The sequence below is a fragment of the Boleophthalmus pectinirostris genome, unplaced genomic scaffold (genome assembly GCF_026225935.1).
Source record: "Boleophthalmus pectinirostris isolate CB_2022bp ecotype Guang Dong unplaced genomic scaffold, ASM2622593v1 HiC_scaffold_8, whole genome shotgun sequence".
NCBI classification, from domain to species: Eukaryota; Metazoa; Chordata; class Actinopteri; order Gobiiformes; family Gobiidae; genus Boleophthalmus; species Boleophthalmus pectinirostris.
In genome coordinates this window covers 17,076,274-17,093,552 of record NW_026571515.1, presented here as the reverse complement: position 1 = coordinate 17,093,552, position 17,279 = coordinate 17,076,274, and the positions used below count along the sequence as shown (strand labels likewise).

The following is a 17,279-nucleotide window of genomic DNA, read 5'->3' as shown; positions in this document are numbered from 1 at the left end:
TAGCTCCTCTTTGGACCCTTTCACTCCAGATTAAACCATCTTTATTCCTAACTTTACTTTGCATTGATTCATATAACAGCCATAAAATGAACAATGAACCCGATAACCCCCGTCATCATAAATCACTCTCTTTATAAAAAATCAGATAAATCCTAGATTACCTAAAGTGAGAATAAACCACTTCAGATGTGATGCCTTAGCTCCTCTTCAGGCCTTTTCACTCCAGATTAAACCATCTTTATTCCTAACTTTACTTTGCATTGATTATTATAACAGCCATAAAATGAACAATGGCCATTAAAATCTCCATCATCACAAATCACTGTCTTTGTAAAAAAGAAATCTGAGATTATTTAAAGTGAGAATAAACCACTTTAAATGTAGCGCCTTACTTCCACTTTGGGCCCTTTCACTCCAGAATACCAGACTAACTTTCCTTTGGATTGATTCATGATTCAACAGCCACATATTTAATTATACTCTCCATTAAGGCTGCGATTTCGATTTGTGTGTCAAACAATCTCCAATCTTATATAACCAAGTTGAAACAATAAAGTTTAACAAAGATGATTTTTAAGTATAAGTATATTTATTTTATTTTTTAAATATAAAAATTGTACAACAGCTGTATATATAGTTTATTTTGGATACATGTATGTTTTTCTATGCCTTATTTTGTGTTCAAAGTATATTTAATTCATTTTATGTTTTATATATCACAAAACTGCTCTAAGGTTCATATCTGCAACCTATATTTTGAAATTTTAAAGTTTTGCGTAAATTATCAATAACAAAGTGTATTTTGTTTTTAGAGAGAAATGCTGAATAAATGCATCGTGTAACTAAAAAATTATCGTTTGAATACCGGTAATCGTGATTTCAATATTGACCAAACTAATCGTGGTAATGATTTTTTCCATAATCAAGCAGCCCTAATCTCCACCATCATAAATCACTGTCTTTGTAGAAAACCAGATAAACCCCAGATTACCTCAAGTGAGAATAAACCACTTCAGATGTGGTGATTTACCTTCTCTTTGGGCCCTTTCACTCTAGATTAAAGGTGCACTATGTATGTAACTTTTTCTGTTGTGCATCTATTTCTGACAATAAACAGCTCTACTTTACATTTATTCAATTACAGGTAGTTTTATTGCTCAAAAACACCTAGAAAAACAGGGATTCTGACTGTCTCTCCACAGATCTGACCTGTAACTTGGTCTGGTTTGGTCTCCATGAAGCCAGAAAAAATTAATACTATACTGTGAAACATTTCAAACAAAGCAAAAATATCTCCATAAAAGTTAAAATGTCCATAAAAGTTCTAAAATGCACCTTTAAACCATCTTTATTCCTAACTTTAACTCAGATTGATTTGTCTAACAGCCATATAATGAACAATGCATTTTATAGTCTCTATCATCATACATCACTCTCTTTGTGGAAAATCAGGTAAACCCTATCTTACTTAAAGTGAGAATAAAGCACTTTTATCTGAACTTGAAAGCCAGCTGGGTCACGTGCGGCGCATTCCTCGCACTGATACAATTAAAACACAGCGTTTAAGATTCGATTGCCAGAGGTGTAATTTTCGTGGGTGAGCAGGCTGTTATTTGTGATGGTTATGGACTTTGCTGCCACTGTTGCCCTGTAATTTCACTAGGCTTCTGTAAGACGCCGAGTCTGTGTACACCCGCTAATGAAAAGAACTCTGGCATACCTTTAATGCCAGCAGCCACACGAAAACGCGCATCTGTGATCTTTCCATAGTACAGCAGTGGAAGGTATCGAGGTAAAAGTCGTCAAGTACTATGCTTAAAGGTCTTACATTACGCAAAATTGACTCTTGTGAGCATTTAGCCCTGTTAGACTATTGCTACTTCCTCAGAAACATACCTGAAGTTGTTTCATTCACACATTTGAGTAATACTTAATCATTAGTCTGTCTACATCTCCACCTTGTGATGTCATGTAGAGGTAGTTTTCAAGTTAACAAGCTACGTTTTTATCGTTTGTTCAGTAAAGATAAGTTATTCCAGGGCTGAAATCATCCAAATATTCTAGTGAAGGTGCACAGAGTTTAAAAACACAGTGGAGCATTTCCTGAATTACCACATGAGAGAATAACTCAGGCTAAATATGCAGGATTTGTGAGTTAAACCTGTGTGAGTAAAACAAAACACAACTCCAGGGATGTTTGTGATGATGAAACAACATTATAACAGATTAGAAAATAGAGTAATATGGGCCCTTTAAAGGTGCATTGTGTAACTTTTGGTTACTAGTGGAAGGTCTGTCAAATGCATTACTCCATGGAGGTGTTATTACTTGCCTGGAATGTTTCATATTATGGTATTAAATCTTTCTATCATCATGGAGACCAAACCAGACCAAGTTACAGGTCAGATCTGTGGAGGTCAACCCCGGTCACAGTCAGAATGCCTGTTTTTTTAAGCTATAAAACCACCTGTAAATGAATAATGGTAAAATAGAGCTGTCATACTATGGAACAATTTCAAGAGCAGAGACAAATCCATAGAAACAAGCAAGTGACAGACCCTCACAGTTAAGAAAAGTTACACAGAGAACTGCCAAATTACAATTAAGAGTACCGTTACACAAGATTTTAGTTTAGACTATCACTGAAGTAAGACTAAAAAGTAAAAAGTGTCTGATTTGATAGAATTTAACACACAAAATACAACAATGTACCACTTCGATTGTACTCAATTTAATGCCCATATATTGAGAAAAATTTATTTTATAGGGTAACGTTAAAACTACAACAGAGCTCTTGTCATTGACAGACTCAGAGCAGGAAGAGTAACTAGCCTTACTTTCAAGGAACTGTTTGTAAGATTATGTTTAAATTCCATAAACATGACCGAACTGTGCCCCCAAACACAAAAGAAACATGTCCAAATCAAACACAGCTCTCACGGATAAAGATTATATAAGGCTGATTTATTCTTAATTACAAAAACATTAGGCACGGTGGTGAAAAAAGTTACCTTATAATTGGGCATTTTGGTTCTCAACACAATACAAGATAATACAAGTGTGATTTTACTGTGTGGTTATATTTGCTATTTTATCCACATAACTTACACTTTTCACAGCTCAAAGTCCTTTCATTATTGGTCCAGGCCAGTAACAATGTAACTAGCAAGAGCTATTGAAAAACAGCTGGATGGAGCAAAACATTTTACTTTTTAAATACTTGTTATTCCCTCTGAGCTGTTTGTTTTTCCTGTATCCATGAATATGTGAGATGCTACAGGCATTTTACAACATATTTGACCTTCCAGAGCAAATACTCCAAGGCCTTCAAGAGGAAAGACTTTAAGGGAATAAAATATTTCATCAACAACCGAAACACCAAAGCGGAGTAAGAGCGAGGCCTTTCCTGTTGTGTTCACCTGGTGCCCTCTGGACTCTGCTGTGATGCTGCAGGACACAGAAGAAAGACATTTTTGGCTCTTCCTCTCCTCAAACTGCCCTGATCCAGATTTGCTGACCTACTTGACCAGTCCTCCTGTCAAACTGCACTGAGATCTTTGACTGAGACACAGAAGCCACTGAGATGCACAGTGGAAATTTTGCAAAAAATTCTTCCCTCGGGATCAATGAAGCCTCTCTCTATTTCTTCCTCTCTCTCTCTGTGGTGAATGCGGTATTACAGGAAATTATGATAACTAATCACCTTCATGTTTATTTCATAGGGGAGCCAGCTGTGGCCAGTCACCCACGCACACCCAGGTGTATCAACACTATCCTACTATCAATTTATTTTATTCTGTTTATCCTGTCTAACCACTAATGAGCTGAAGGGTAAGCCAAAGTACATACATAAATCAATCAGTGGGGAATCAGCCCAGGGCACTAGAGCCTTTATGCAATTCTTGTATGTGATAATATTTTACACAGCCCATGGTTTAAATGTGACAGGCCTTATTATTAGTGCTCAGAGTCAAGCTTTTTGTATCAAGATCCACAAACACAGAAAAGTCAATGTAGAAAATTGTAAGTAAGTATTACAGCAATACTCTTACATTAAAAGTCCTACATTACTCAAAATGTACTCTTGTGAGTTTTAAGCCATTTTATAATGTGGCTACCTCCTCAAAAAACATACCTGGAATTGTGTTTTGTTTCTGAATAATCCTTTATCATTAATATGTCTACATCTTCAAAGCTCAAAATACTCTGGTCCACCTTGTGATGTCATGAAGTGGTAGTTTTTAAGTTAACAGCTCCTTTTACCTTTTGTTCAGCAAAGATTGGCAATTCTAGGGCTGAAATCTATGGAGTAAGAAAGCTTTCAAAAATATTTGAGTGCATAGGATAGAAATGCGTAGCCTGATTGATCAGGCAGATTCACTTTGTCTGACCTCGCAGTGTTAGAATTTGTTTGCTCAACGGTAAGTAGGTACTTTTTTTAATTTAACCAATTGCTGCTATTTGGTTATGACGAATGTAATGGGGCTAACTATTATATTAAGCTTTTCCCAAATCCCATAGGGAGAAGGGCAATAACATCTTTCCCCTTGATAAAATTCACCAAACATTCAACAATCAACACAGAATGTTTGGCTCTTCGCTGATCGGCTGGTGCCCAGACTCGCACTTTTGGGGTTCTTGCAAACCATCTAGTGTATTCTTATTCCTGCCCTAGTCGCTGGACAGAAATTAAATAGAGTGGAGGCACTAGGTGGCGCCAGCTTGGCTAAGAAATCCGTGCATATTTGGCTGCAGTTGAGCATAAAATAAATACTCGTAAACTCTCGAATGAGTCCAGTTGAACGTAAAATGTGTTTGCATTTTATCCATCAGAATACGAACTGAAAACTTACAACAGCAAGTACAATCACGAAATTAAAAATTTTCGATTATGCTTTCTTCAGCACAAATACAAATTCACAGATGCGACTCGACTTTCAAAAATATGTCATCACTTCACAGGCATTATTTATTGAGCTGAGGAAACATCGATCAAGATGCCGGACCTCTGGGCCGTACACAGACTGAACCAGAACTGTACCAGGACTAAACCAGGCGGTCTAAACCAGGACTGAACTAGGACTAAAACAGGACTACAATAAGACTAAACCAGGACTAAACCAGAACTGAACCAAATGTTATTGATGAGTAAACAACATTATAACACAGATTGGAAAATAGTGTAATATGGACCCTTTAAGCATTGTAGATCTTGATCATTATCACAATTGCAATAAATTACTTGAATTACTTAACTAAGAACAGAAGTGAGTATAAAACTTAAACTTCTCTCTATGCAGTGACATTTTGAAGCCTGTCTGAGCGAAGGTGTTTGCTCAGACAGGCTGGAGTGGTCTCACAGTGTGGCGTGAGGACCTGGTGTTTGCCTGTGACTCTCACTCGGCCTGGGTCACATTGGCCCACTAATTACCTGCACTGCACCAAAGACTGCAGCTTTGTCCAGACACACAAGACATGACATCACAGCGCGTCACTTCATGGAAATCCTCATGCTGGGACCACCCACAAACCCACAACAGACTTTCACTGCACACGCATTAGAGAAAGTGTTTATCTCAAAGAAAAAATATCAAGTACAAACCAAACTCAGTGCCAGCCTTGGTGTAGTGAGTTTTACAGTTTGCCGAATGTTTCTCCCCACTCACAAACAAAAAAAACAATATGTTAAGAAGTTAGATATTGAACTTATTTGGTCCCACAAACTATAAATGCTACTAAAAGGTGGACTATGTAACTTTTTGAGGGGATGATCATCATCTGTCAAGTTATTGCTTTGCCTGAAATGTTCAACAGTATTACACAGTATTACTTGCATTTATTCAATTACAGGGGATTTTAATGTCTTGAAAAACATTCTTACTGAGAGTAGAGTCACTTATCCACAGACCTGACCAGTAACTTGGCCTAATAGTGTCACATCTTTGACTCCATGGAGGTGGATTTTTAATGTCATACTACGGGACATTTCAGCAATCACATTACCATGGAGACGAACCGATGACCTTCCAAAAGAAAAGTTACACAGTGCACCTTAAACTGCACTTCTTTTATGGTGGCACTTGTGATTAAGTGAAAAGGAGAATTTTAGAAAAGTTTCATCACTAAAATATGATATAAACTAGGTTCACCTGTCTAAAATGTTCACTTTTCAAGCGCACCAGCAAGTCAACAATGCTACGAATATCTGGGAGGCTTTAAAACAGATTTAGTCCGAATAAGCTGATTATTTGCTTTTGAGTTCAACAGCTCCATACAAAAATAATACAACCCGAATGATGGCGGTAAACTTCCAGAATAAGGTGAATAATTCATACATTAACCTATACAGTATATAATCAGACAAGAGAAAATTGCAAAAAATATCTTAAAGAATTATATTAAAACACTATTAAATTATAAATTATTATAATTTATAGTAAATTATAACTGAACTGTGGTGGCCAAGTCTCAAAAATGAACACACAAATTGTACATTTGATTACAGAAAGTCATCTATTTTCTTCAAAAGCTAAGTTGGTTTAGTTTACCGCATTCATAATATCTTTTCCCTGGATGTTTCAAAATTTGCATCAATCATAATCTTGTCTTAATATATTCTATGATTGATTATATCCGATCACATTTTAACATACAGGCTCAGCCACTTTAGGTTATGACCTGGTACGGGAACAGGACTGCCCCCTTTAGTCCCCCTGACCCACCGGAGAATGGTGTTGTATCAGCTGTGTTTGGGAGACACTCACCTTTGTGTTACCTGTTCAGGCCAAGGCCAAAACAGCAACATGGTGTGAAGTGCGAAAGAAATCTGCACAAACATTTCACAGGTTTCAACCCAAGTTTTCATTATAATCACAAAAAACTAACTCAGTGCAGTGGGTAAAAGTTCATATTGTGCTATTTTTCGATCTACGGTATATACGTGGAGTTGTGTTTAGTTTCATTCACACAAGTTTAACACAAAAATCCTGCATATTTACTTTGGAAATGTAGACAAACTAATAATAAAGGATTACTCAAATATGTCTGAATGAAACAAAACACAACTCCAGGTATGTTTTTGATGAAAGAACATTATAACATGGCTAAAAGTTTACAAGAGCTAATTTTGTGTAATATAGGACCTTTAAGAAACTTTTTGTTTTTGTCTAGTAACTTCTGATTAAAAGGCAAGCCAACAAAACATAATCTTTTGCTTTCTTACATTCTTCTAGCTTCTAAAGTGGACGGTCTGTTATTTCTTTGCATGGGATGTTCCACAGTTTGGCATTAAACATACCTGTCTTATATTTATTCAGTCACAGGTGTTTTTTTTTTTAGCAGTAACATCACCAAGGAGACACGAAAGTAATGGACCCTCCACCAGAAAAGTTCCAGTGCATCTTTAAACAGGTTTTTATCTCAGTTTGTTTTGTCAGTAAGATACACTTAAAATATTACACTTGAACTTACCAATTTAAAGATGCATTGTGCAACATTTCTGGTGGAGGGTGCATGAAATGTCTCTCTCCGCGGAAATGTTATTACTTTGTCTAGAATGTTTCACAATACGGCATTAAATCTTTCTATCTTTATGAATTCACCAAGCCATTTTTGAGCTATGAAAACACTTGTAATTGAAAAAATGTAAGGTAGAGCTGTTTAATGTCATACTGTGGAACACTCCACCTCCAACCCTAAAGATACATAGGGCACCTTTAAGGTCAAAAGCAGCACTTAAAAAAACAAGAGCATTTCACCTTCTGAGATTGCTTCCATTGAGGTTAATTGTGATAATAAACGCTTTCAGTTTCATTCAATCATCTCGAGGCTACACGTTGAATTGACGAGTAAAAAATGATGACAGTGCAGCTTAAGCAGATGTTGACTGACACATGTTGAGAGCCAGGGCCCTGTCTCTCTGGTATGTTAATGCGCTTCATCTCAACTAGAAAAAGAAGACAAGGAGTCACTCAATCAAAACAAACCGAGCCGCAGAGGAATTCCTGCACTGGAGTGACACACTAATCAGTATTCCACCTGATCAGAGACGCCAGGACGTGGTTCTCGGTTGACTGGATCCAGGTCAGACTCAGACTCCGCCCACACAGACAGGTGAGGGGCCCCGAGGCTACGGCGAAGGCAGGCACGCCCACGTGTTTACACACAACCCAATTCTCCCATCAACCATCAACACCAGCTGTAGACTGTATAAAGAAGCGGACTAAGGGAGTGTGACGGCACCCAAAACTTTCATCTGCAGTTAAATGAAGCTCATCAGGCTAGCAGTTATAGGAACAAAGTTTATTTACCCACAAAATAGTCAAATAAAAAGAGGTTCATGTAGACAGGGTTAATATGAACATTTAAAGACCTAAATGATGAGTCTCACTGCAGCAATTACAGAGAGAGGGGCAACAATATTCCAACGTAAAGTCGATCGAGCCAGAAGCACCCCCATGCTCACTTCCTATTTGTAATGCAGCTAGAGGGTTAGCTATGTCCATTTATATATACAGTCTATGACACCAGCCCATAGTCTAAGTTGCTTTATAGCGACTTTGGGTTTCTTATTTTGGAAAATTGCTTGACAGTTGTAGGTTCCCTTCGACCACACAGCCACACTCATACTGGCCAGGTAGGCAAAGTGCAGGAGTAGTAAGGTATATCTGCGATAACGATAATAAAAAAACAACAACAATCTCTTAATAATTCAAAAATGAAGAAGAAAAAAAGAAGACCTATGCTCTCAATATTCTGAATAATGGCAAGTAAGTAAACAACAATTTTCTGAGCACTTGCATCACAATCGTCAATAAAAATATAACTCAACAATGATGGAACTGTTATGACATGGTTAACCTCAATGTAAGTTTTACACAATATGTCCCATTTAAATTGTATTAAATAATCAGAGTGAAATTACAGTAGCAGCCATATGAATTTACTAATAAATACAACAGAAGTATAGTAATCGATACAAATAGTCACAGTACTTTTCCACAACAATTTAACTATGCTTTACTGTTTGAGTGAACTTGAACCAAAGGAATGTGACCTCTGGTATATGGAAACCTTTAAAAACTCAACAGGAACACACCAAAACACAAAATAAACTGGAACAACCCAAAACACACTGTCCAAATGTGTATGTAAATATTAAAGCACCCATATTATGGTATTTTCTGATTTGTTATAATGTTTCCTCATCAAAAACATACCTGGAGTTGTGTTTCGTTCCATTCACAAATGTTTAACAAGCAAACCCTTCATATTTAAGCTCTCAAACAGAAAACACTCTGTTCCACCTTGTGATATCATGTGGTAATACATGAAGAGCTCCACTGTGTTTTTAAACTCCATACATGTTCACTAGAATCATGTGGACAATTCATTTCAACCCTGTGAGTTGCCAGTCTCTACTGAACAAAAGCTAAAAGGAGATGTTAATTTGAGAGCCTTTTGAGTTTTGGAGATGAATACTAAAAATAAAGGGTTACTCATAAATGTGTGAATGAAACAAAACACAACTTCAGGTATGCTTTTGAAGATGTAACAATATTTTAACATGGCTCAAAGCTCACAAGAGTACATTTTGCATAATAATGGACCTTTATTATTTTTATTATTTACTACTGTATTACCAAGAACATAGAGAAATATCCTACACACTGTCTTGATGTCTGCAAAATGTGAGATTTATTAGATTTATTATTATATGTGGTAATAAATCTCACAAATAAGCAAGCAAGGCAGTGCGTGGGATTTTTCTCTATGTCCTTGGGCTGCTCCCTCTCTCTCAACGCACAGGTTTCAAGAAATTTATGTGCAAAGTTCTCATTCTTGTACTATTGTATTACCAGCCAGCCCCCAGCACAGGACAGCAGTGACAGGAGTGAGTGCTGACGTGGCTCTGATTGAAATCAACAGGATGTAGAGATGCCTTCAAAGACCTGTAGGATTCCCACACACTCAAATGAACAAACAACAATTCCTCATTTAGAAGCCTGCAAAAATGGCGACCATGTCACGCGTAAACGCTAAGACTGTTTGGCCCTTTAACCTACCCTCCCCCAGTGGCCCTGCACCAAAACAACTGCAACCAGACAGCAACAAATACAGCAGTGGTGGAGTGTAACAAAGTAAACATATTAAAATACTTAAGAAGAAATTTTACTTTACTTTAGTACATTTTAAGTGGATATGTTTTAGTTTTACTTCACTACATTTGAGAGCATGTATCTGTACTTTCTACTGTCCTTTTTTAACAGATTTAAAGTAAAAGTCTTTTTAATTATTGTTTGAGACCTGCTGAAAAGGCTGAGGGGTTTATTTTTAACACATCTGTAGTTTGAGCAAACAAACATTTACATATAAAATTGCGAAATACTTTGACTTTAAACAGATACGTCAATGCCTTAACTTCAGTCGATTTTTTCATCTGATACTTTTGCTCTGATATCTGTACGTTTACGTAAAGGTGCAACATGTAACTTTTTCGTTGGGGAATGTTCCACAGTATGACATTAAACAGCTCTACCTTACATTTATTCAATTACAGGTGGTTTTATAACTCAAAAATATCTAAAAAAACAAACAAACAAACAAACAAACAAATAAAACAGGCATTCGGACTGTGAGCGGCGTGACCTCTCCACAGATCTGACATGTAACTTGGTCTGGTTTGGTCTCCATGATGATAGAAAGGTTTAATGCCATACTGTGAAACATTCCAGACAAAGCAATAACATTTCCAGAGAAAAGCATATGACAAACCCTCCAGCTGAAAAGTTACACAATACACCTTTATTACGTTTTCATGTGATACTTTTACTTTAACTTGAGGTTTTGTTCTTTGTTTTTTTTGCTCCAGTATCTGTACTTTTACTTAACAAAACTGAATACTTCTTCCACGACTGACATACAGTATAGACATCCACCAACACAATTCACAAAGAAGCTATTGACGACTCAATGGAAATAACCTGGTCTAATAGTGATCTTTGCCATAAGCTGCTCAGGCCATAGATCTAACATGCCTCAAATCCCCAAATCTCATAATCAGCACCTTCTCCTAGGTTTTACTGTGTACTCAGAAAATCAGAGATGATCCTGGAGGTTGGGAGGTTACTGACACAATCCAACAGCTCAGCCTAAGTCTTCTGCAATTACGCACAAACTCATTCTTTGTCAGTGAAGTGGGTGAAGGAGCAGTGGTGCTTAAGGTAAAATAGAGCGTTTTGTTGTCAAAGGGTGGAATAAATGTATTTAAGGATTAGGGCAAAATGAGATTAAATCCTAGTCAAATATCTATGTGAAGGTGATGAATTATTAAATTAAAACTGGATTATGATAATATGTGGTGTGTAGTTTTCAGGTTCTATTCAAGATCAGATGAAATACCTGACCAGTTAGAGTCAATCTTGCCTTACAATTTGGACTTACTTGAAGAATTTGTACTTTTCTTTTCTCTATTCACCGTAAGATGAATAGTATTAAATCTTCAGTGTAGTAACCTGCATTCTCTAGCCTGCATGTCTCAAGGGTGTTATGTTTTACTTTTGTTTCTGAAATCCCATGAAGCATTTGCGTGCGTTTTTCCAATACAAATGTCAATCACCACTCTCTTGATACCTGAACTCTACAGTTTGACCTACATTTATCTTTTGTGTGAATTAGCTGCAGCATTAATTCTCTTGTAAGTAATTTATGGTAACTTATATTCAGTTCTATTTAAAGGGTGCATGTTACGGGATTTCTTAATCTATGTTACAATGTTGTTTCCTCATCACAAACATACCTGGAGTTGTGTTTTATTTCATTCACACACATTTAACACACAAACCCTGCATATTTAGGCTGAGTTCTTCTCTCAAACTGAAAACGCTCTGTTCCACTTCGTGATGTCATGTTGTAATAGAGGAAGTGCTCAACTGTGTTTTTAAACTACATACGCCTTCACTAGAATCATTTGGATAATTTGAGCTCTGGAACTGCCAATTTCTAATGAACAAAATGTAAAAGGTAAAATGTAGCTGTTACCTTGAAAACTACGACTTGATGACATCAGCATAACAACAACAGATAACAACATTATAACATGGTTTAAAACAAGATTACATTTTGTTTAATACAGGAACTTTAAGCTTTTTTTTTTTTTTTTTTTTTAGCAAATTGAAGCTCCTTTTGTGTCCGTTTTAGCATTTGCCTTTATTATCTGGACAGGTTTAGACAAGCCGTCCATCCAGAGTTTGTTGTTGTGAAATGTGATAGGCCCAGAGCGGCTCACACCTTATGAGCTGACCACACGGCAGGTCTCCAAAAACACATCAGCTTTGGCCCAGAGCTACAGCTATAAAGTGTTCACGAGCTCACAGTGAAAGCAGCGCTGTTGTCAGGGGAGAGGTATCTCAGGAGCTGTACTGAAGAGGCCTCTGCGGCTGTGTATGGAGGAGGAACACCTGGTCTGCGAGAGCGCTCAGAATCATATTATCTCGCGAACGTGAAAGTCACACTGGTCGGACCAGGTCCTGGGAGCCTCAGTATGAGACAGGTGTGCACCCATGGCCTCAGGCTACGAAGACTTTATGCCCGCTTTAACCTTCAAATACTCCATGCAAACTAATAAAACCTGTACTACTTTAACCACCAAAAACCTCTTCTCTTATTTGTTTAATGACACATGTTGTTTTGTCTTCAGCGACAATGCAGCACAAGAGCTCTGTTTTAGAACTTACTCTTTTTTACAACACTGGTTACTACAAGGTTACATTGGTTAATGATTTAGTTAACCAAATGACTTCATGTGCATGCTATCTAGGCGTTGTTATGGCACTTTCAAGGTTTAAATGCAACTAACTGCTAACATTTTTTTTTAAATATATTTTTGTGTTATAGTATTTATTATATACTAATAGTAGTTATAGAAATTACAGTAAGCAAAACATCCTGCCTTGAGAAGGACAAGAGTTTTCTTCTATATACAGTAAAATGCAGTGCCCTGGCTGGTGTGTTTTCTGTATTACTGAGTTTTTTTGTAGAAGGTTTCAGGTCAGACATTACTAGCCATAGGTTATTGAGAGAGCTTCTGCTCACCTGTTTAGAGACAATGCACATTTGTGTGTACCTATTACCTACAGGCTCAGGTATGTGCTTCACTAGGTGGTCCATTTTATTAGATTTTTAAAGTTAGAAGTTCAAGTCCACCTAATAGTGGCCCTTCCCCCAAACAGGACTCTGTGACACACAGAGACACTTTTCCACATTCCCTGAATGACTCCGGAGCTCATTCCTCTCAAATTGACCACTAAGCCGAGGCAGGAGGCAAACAAAGAAACTGGGTCTACACGTGCGAAAGCAAAGGCTTCCATTATGGGTTATTAGAGCCACTGCTATTTAGGCTAAGAGCCAGAGAGGCAAGAAAGTGACTCCACAAAACATATCAGAAACACTACTTTTTCTACACAACCTATTATTAGTGATGACACCTATAGTGACCCAATACGGGCCAGGTTGTCGGGGTCAGTCTTCGCTGACTGGATTTAAGCGTGCCTGTAGACTGGCATAGGGCACTCCCAACGAGGATCATTATACGTGAGCCCAGAATGTACATGAGTACACATGCACGTGTAAATACATGTAGTATAGTCGTTAGCCCCCAAAGAACAACACTGTGCCCACTGCCAGGATTTGCATACCATTGGCAGACTGATGGTGGCTTGTGGAGGGCACAGACAAGGTGTGGCATCTCACACGCACAAAAGGGGGCAGGCTGGGGCAGGTGAGGGGCAGGTGAGGGGCAGGTGAAGAGATGGGACTCTCCGGACAGGGTGCAGATCTGCTGTGTGGTCAAAGAAGCACCAGTAGTGTCACCCTCCTGTGTGCTGATGTCTAAACTCAATACTGGGCCACTGTAATATGAATACAGGGACTATTTCAACAATGCTATAGTTATGATCCTATCATATCAGGAGATCTCCAATGCTGTAAATCAGTCCAAAGTCCTGGGTCATGCTGACTACACAAATAACAGGTGTGAGACTCAGACACAGCACTACATACAAAACCCAGAAAGTCCCTTGCAAGAGTAACAACATCAGCTATCTAACTGCTCCAGACAAAATACAGAGCCTCCTCACTCATGCTCCACAGACAGACCCACATAACATCCTGAGTCATCCCCAGTCCAGCAGCCGTCACGTCAGACAGTCACACCTTCAGAACACAACACTTTAGAATAACTTACAAAACATGCCCAAAATGTTAACCTGGTCGAGTTACAGGTCCTATATTGTGCAAACTGACTCTTTTAGCCATGTTATAATGTTGTTACCTCAGCAAAAACATACCTGGAGTGTTTTGTTTCATTCACACATGTTTGAGTAACTTTTTAATATTAGTTCGTCTACATCTCCAAAGCTCAAAATGCTCTTTTCCACCTTGTGATGTCATAAAGTGGTAGTTTCCAAATTAACAGCTACTTTTTATCTTTTGTCCGTGAAACAACATTATAGCATAGATCAGAAAATACAGTAATACGGCCATTTAAATTGTAATAAAAAGGTGTTCTAAATACCTTTTATATTGAGTATACTTTAACTTCTCAAGTAATTACTGTAATTTGAAACTCAATAAAGAAAGACACTTAGGTTTTTATGACTTTTCTATGTAGGAAAAAGGGCTACACTATGCTTTGTTAGGGATTATGTGGTTTATAATTGAAATCATGTGTATTTAACATTGTTTATATACTGCCAAATGGAACGAGGAAGAAAGCTATTATAATCATTAACGACAAAGCAAACCCTCTTTTCACTCAACACATAGGTGAATTTATTTGTTTTTTAATTTCACCGCAATTCATTGCAAATGAGATTAAAATTAAAGGTGCACAGTATGGAAGTAAACTTGGTAATCATGGTGAAGATGGGACAATGGTCAGATCTATGGAGAAGCAAGATGTGCACATGGTAAGAATTCATGTTTTTAAAGTTATCTTTGAGCTATAAAACACCTGTAATTGAACAAATGCAAGGCAGACATGTTTAAAGCCATACTGTGAAAAATTCCAAGCAAACAAATCCAAAGATCTCCATGGCGACAAGCAAGTAGCGAACACTTCACCTTAGAAGTTAAAGAGCCCGTATTACTCTGTTTTCCTCATCACAGACACACCTGGAGTTGTGTTTTGTTTCATTCACACATGTTTAACACACAAACCCTGCAGCTGAGTTCTTCTCTCAAACAGAAAACACTCTGTTCCACCTTGTGATGTCATGTGTAATACAAGAAGTGTTTTTAAATTCCATACACCTTCGCTAGTATAATTTGGAGAATTTTTGCTCTTGATTTGACCATGAATCTCTACTGAACTAAAGGTAAAAGGAGCTGTTAAGTTAAAAACTACTGCATCATGACATCACAAGGTGGAACAGTGCATTTTGAGCTTTATGGACAAACTAATAATAAAGCATTACTCAAACATGTGTGAATTAAACAAAACACAGCTTCAGGTATGTTTTTGAGGAGGTCACAGCAGTATAACACGGCTTAAAGCTCTCAAGAGTAAATTTTGTGTAATGTAACCTTTAAGTGTGAAGATCCTCTTGTATCCCAAAGCTCTGAACATTTCTCTAACACACACTCATGCTTCATATTCCAGACATGCACTTACCTGCCCCACCACTGTAACCATGGCATTAAAAAAAAAATCATTTCAGAGACTGCCTTGGGAGCCGCTGGAAACATTAGCAATGCACGAGGCGGTTTCTTCCAAGAGAAAAACTACAGGCTACAGGCTAGAACTAAGAGACCACGCTCATTACAATGTCAATTTAACAGCAATGGGTCAGATCCAGCATGCATGTTTTTGTACGAGCAAGCCAAGATTTGTTAATTCTGTGTATCTATGGAATATGTTTAGGCTTCTTAAAGGTGCACTTTGTAACTTTTCTGGTGGAGGGTCTGTCAGATGCTTTCCTCCATAGAGATTTTATTGCTTTGTCTGGAATGTTTCACAGTATGGTGGCATTAAACCTTTCTATCTTCATGGAGACCAAACCAGACCAAGCTACAGGTCAGATCTGTGGAAAGGCGACCCCACTCACAGGCAGAATGTCTGTTTTTAAGTATTTTTGAGCTATAAAACCACCTATAAGTGAATAAATGTAAGGTACAGCTGTTTAATGTCATACTGTGGAACATTCCAGGCAGTGCAATGACATATCCCTAGAAACAAGCAGGTGATGGTGCTGCAAAAATGTACACAGTGCAGCTTTAAGCGTCTACAAGTGCATTTTAAACCATTGCAACTGGGCCTATTACATTTTTTTGTTGTTGTTCTGAGTCAGTTGCTGATTGCTCCTGGATGTCTCAAGATTTGCTTCAATTGATCCATCGCTACGGTTATTTTCTAATCTAATGTTTCCTCTTTTAAAACTACTTTCTGTTGAAGAGAAAGCAGAACTGCCCCATTTAACAAAATAGGTTATAATAAAAGTTCATCAAACAATTTTTAGTTTGGGGTCTGTCACCTGATTATTTCTATGGATATGTCACAGCTTTGCCTGGAATTTTCAACACTATGACTCTACTTTATATTTTTTCTATTACAGATGATTTTATAGCTCAAAAATACCTAGAAAAACAGGCATTTAACGTGGTCTGGTTTGGTCTCCATGAAGATAAAAAGGTTTAGCACCATACTGTGAAAGATTCCAGACAAAGCAATAACATCTCCATGAAGAAATCTGACGGACCCTCCACGAGAAAAGTTACACTGTGCACCTTTAAAATGTTTTGACAAATACCCAGAATATAATTATACATATCAAACCACCATATCACCATATCAAAATTTGAAGCACAATATATTGCCAAAGTAAATATAGATGATAAACAATAATATTAAAACCAATTTATGCCACTAACACAAAAATGTGAGCAGATTTAAACCACAAAATCTAATCTAAATGCACAATATTGTTAAAAAATCAATTAAAAAAAAAACAGCAAAATGAAACTTAAGCAGTTAGTTTGCATCTATAATGCGTCATAGAAGTGATTATTTAAACCTTTTATGGTTTAAATCTTATCATATAGCCATAAAATAACTAAAAACTTTCCAGAAGTGCAAAGACAAAGTACACACAATAAATACTGACCCACAAAAATACCGTTCCAACTTTCATATATTGAAGTCATATAGTAATTATCATGACAGACCTAAATTCTCAAGCAGCCTAGTTTTCGGCTTTACTCGTGAGCTGTTTCCTCTGTCCCAC

At 37.3% G+C, this 17,279-nt stretch overlaps 1 protein-coding gene across 1 annotated transcript in view; it reads right to left on the bottom strand.

Annotated features, from left to right (window-relative positions):
* arhgef19 (Rho guanine nucleotide exchange factor (GEF) 19) overlaps nt 1–17,279 on the bottom strand; it is a 38,662-nt gene that overhangs the window by 21,079 nt on the left and 304 nt on the right. The gene's annotated exons all lie outside the window — the stretch shown is intronic.